The sequence below is a fragment of the Gossypium raimondii genome, chromosome 2 (genome assembly GCF_025698545.1).
Source record: "Gossypium raimondii isolate GPD5lz chromosome 2, ASM2569854v1, whole genome shotgun sequence".
NCBI classification, from domain to species: Eukaryota; Viridiplantae; Streptophyta; class Magnoliopsida; order Malvales; family Malvaceae; genus Gossypium; species Gossypium raimondii.
In genome coordinates, this window is record NC_068566.1 from 41,478,556 (window position 1) to 41,482,252 (window position 3,697).

The 3,697-nt window shown below is 32.8% G+C and overlaps 1 long non-coding RNA gene across 1 annotated transcript; it reads left to right on the forward strand.

Annotated features, from left to right (window-relative positions):
* The first annotated feature begins 282 nt into the window (after positions 1–282).
* Positions 283–2,649, forward strand: LOC105788835 (uncharacterized). The gene is made up of 2 exons (XR_001132167.2): positions 283–1,168; positions 1,401–2,649. It is a non-coding gene; the product is annotated as an uncharacterized LOC105788835 (long non-coding RNA).
* The last annotated feature ends 1,048 nt before the right edge of the window (positions 2,650–3,697 follow it).

Consider the following 3,697-nt stretch of genomic DNA (forward strand, 5'->3'; position numbering starts at 1 on the left):
TTTCTTGCTGGATACTAGTTCATACTTCAAGACTTTAGGATTTATTTAAACTTGCGCATGAAAAAAATAAACCGTAACAGAACAATAACCACCTTAACAATTTTAAATATTTTTTAGATTTTATATAAAACCATAAATATTCGAATGGATTGGATTAATATTTCTGAGGTCTGATCAAAATTACTGCTTGTCAGAGGATCTGTCATTTACTGCAAATACATGTTCTTTTCTTACATCTCATCTTAACAGGCCTTTTGTTGTTCTTAGTAAGAAGAAGAAATATTCTGTCAATTCTGCAAAGCGAATCTACCACAATTATACCCAACTAACTTTATGATGCACAAAAAAGTTATTTTGATCCAATTACTAAATCTTACAACTTCGCAGCAACTGAATCATCATCCTACTCAAATGCCAAATCCCTTTTCGAAAATGAAAAAAAGGAGTAATTTTTTCTGCTGTATGGTTCGAGGTGGCTTGAAGACCAAAATTTCTGGGTTTTTATAATCTAATTAGTTCACCAGATTATGAGAATTAAACATTGAAGATTTGGGTTTTTTTTTTTCCTTTCGAGTCATCACACTGACGATACAGTGAAAACATCAGTTCTTGTAGGTCGTAAGAAGTAAAAACCTTGGGCTAACAATGGTATTTTTCTGGGTCCTAATAATTTCAAGTTTACTGGCAAGTTTGCAGCATGTTAGCTGTTTTCACTGAAGATGAATCAGACACGAATATCCAACATTAAAAGCACATCGTCAGATACATCATCATACTACATGGCTCAACTGGTGATGCTTGTCTTCTCTCTACTTCATTTGGATTATTCTCTCGTGGGTTGTTTCTCAGATTCCTTTTTCTCTTTTATTTTTTTCTTATAATTTCTATCACGTAATGTGTCTACTTCCTGTTTGTCATATTGTTTTTGTTTCTAATGGCAGTACTGTTATGATAAGCTTTCCTCTCTTTTTTTTATATTATTAGTTCAATTGATGGTGATTGTTTGGAGGGTACTGAAATCATATTTGTGATTGTGATTGTGATTTTATTGTAGGAAGAAAGGTTAGCCCCCCGGGAATTGCAGCCCCTGAATGTGAGACTTGGGCGACTATGATCACTCAGGGTCAATATCATCCAATACTATACTCACTGCCTCTTCATCTTTGAGGTCAGTGACTGACTCAATGGAAGCTTATATATAAATTTTGGTTAAAAGATTTTGCTTAGATTGCTACATTTCATCTTTCTCTTTCCAGTTTTCATATCCAAAGTCATCACTCATGACCCATGCTTGTATTTTGCCTCAGTAGCCTTTTTGGTTTTTTCTCTTTTACTTGTTTTCTCCTACATAAAACTTTGTTACAGGTTTTCTTTCTTTTCTTTTCTTTCTTTTCTTGTAGATTGTGGGAAATGGCTTAATGAACATTGAATGGTGCCATATTAAAACAGTTCTTTGTTTTTGTTGGCTAATTAGTCTTTAAATGCAGCATTTGAATCCCCCGTTTCTGCTACACCGTAAGAGTACAATGGTTTTTGGTTGCTTGCTATAGTAAGTTAAACCCATGTTGAGTAAGGTCTTGAATTTGAGTCTTTCTGGATATAAAAAACGACATTGGACCCGATGTGACTACCGGATATACGAGTATCTCGGACAGAAAAAAAAAACAGTTAAAAGTAAAGACTTTTTACAGCTTCAGTTTGTGGGGATTGAGGAATTGTTATGTTGAGCCTGCTTGGGTGCTTTTCCCATCGTGGTTTGTAATAATAATGGAGGGTGGAGTGAGGTGGTTGGTGTTTTCTTGCTTCACATTGAGGTCTTCAACTGTTAAGAAAACACCAGCAGCACTCAATAATTGCAGCAAAAAACAATTGGTGCCTGCATGGCTTTTTGTGCATGTCCTGCTAGTGTCAGAAACACACTGACCATTACTGCTCATGGATCAGATGTCATATGGAGGACATATTTGATTGAAAATGTCATAGATTCCATTTTTGAATGACATTTAGCTAGTGGTTTCACTAGATATTATTATCTTAATTTTCTGAAAAAAGGGTGCCCTTAGAGCATAGAACTAATATTCATGTGTTATTGTCTAAACTTGATGTCATACATACCATCTATGTGAACAAAATGGTACAAATAGTTGCATGAATGTTGTGACAATAGCATTACACTTGGAAGCCCTCGGAACTGTCTAAAAGAACTACGACGACAAGAGGTCAAAAAGTTTGGTCCTTTCCGTTATGCTCAAGGGATAATGTTGATGCAGAGTGATAACACGATCGGTGTTCCGTTGCTCGGTCATTTCCTTGTGGTGGGAGGAGGAGCTGCGAGCAGGAGCCACACAGTCCTAATGGAACCTATGGACCTTATGAACTTGCGTCATTTGTCCTCGAACTAGTAGGTTTCTTGGTGCAGATGTTGAAAATCGAAACTAAGAATGGTGGATTAGATAATGATGATAAACAGATATGAAGTTCCAGGGCTGATTTGATGCCAGTGTGGACAACCCTCCTAAAGTCCAAAGCACGCCCTTACATCTTGAATCCTAGCATTGAGTTGTTTTGATAATGGGTGGTTTAAGCAACCCTCTCTGCTTGTACCAAACTATCAATCCATACAAAGGTTCAGTCACTTTGATTTCTGCATTTTTTCGCCACATTTATTTTGAGATTTTCCAAATTTTCAAACAATAAAAAAATGCCATATCAATCACATCTTAAAATTTACGCCAAATCATTGCACAAAACTTGAACTCTTAACCTATAATAATATTTTTATGTCAATTTTATGAATTATAGAAATAATTTTTTTTTAATTTATGAATACCGAATTCTTCCCTTAAAAATAAAATATAATATACCTGCACACATCATTTACTAACTGGAATAACAGTTAAATACGCAACCTAATACATATAATACATCACAACATTTTTGTATTTGAGAATGTAAAATATTTCAACATCGACGTTCCAATGTTTAAAAATAATAAAAAGTTTGTCGGTGTAATCTCTTAAATTCAATGTACTGCAATCAAGGTGAAGTCAACTTCGTTTACCCATCAAACTCTAATTTATCTCTTTTATTTTTGATCCAATTTTCTTATCTTTCTACTATACACAACTTATGTATTTAGTCCCTTTACTTTAATTTAATTAATTTTAGTTTTATTATCTTTTAAAAATTGAAATTTCAATAGATTTATTAAATTAAACTATGTCAAATTATAAAATTTAAAAGTCTACAGATTATAAATAGTATAGGGACTAATAACAAAATTTGACATTTATGTTTGGGTTCAGATAGTTTTATATAGATGTTTTTACACGTGATCTCATGTTTTCCAACCTCGACGCTTGTTCTGGAAGTAACTGTATGCCACTTGTTAATTCTTCTTATTAAATGATCTTTTATTATGAAAATAATAATTTAATTAATATAGGTAGATATTTTCCACCTGATATTTTTAAAAAGCCATGTTGCATATAATTTAATATTATGATTTTAAAATATTAATAAAGTTGACATGTTTCATAGTCGAATGAAATCTTTTCATTTTTTGAAAAACTAACCTAAAAACACCATTAACCATGGTAAACTTTCACTGTTTTCGGAAATCAAAGAGTAAATAATTATTCATAGTCTCTTCCTAATCCATAAGTAGGATAATAATACGTTTCAATACACTTAAATT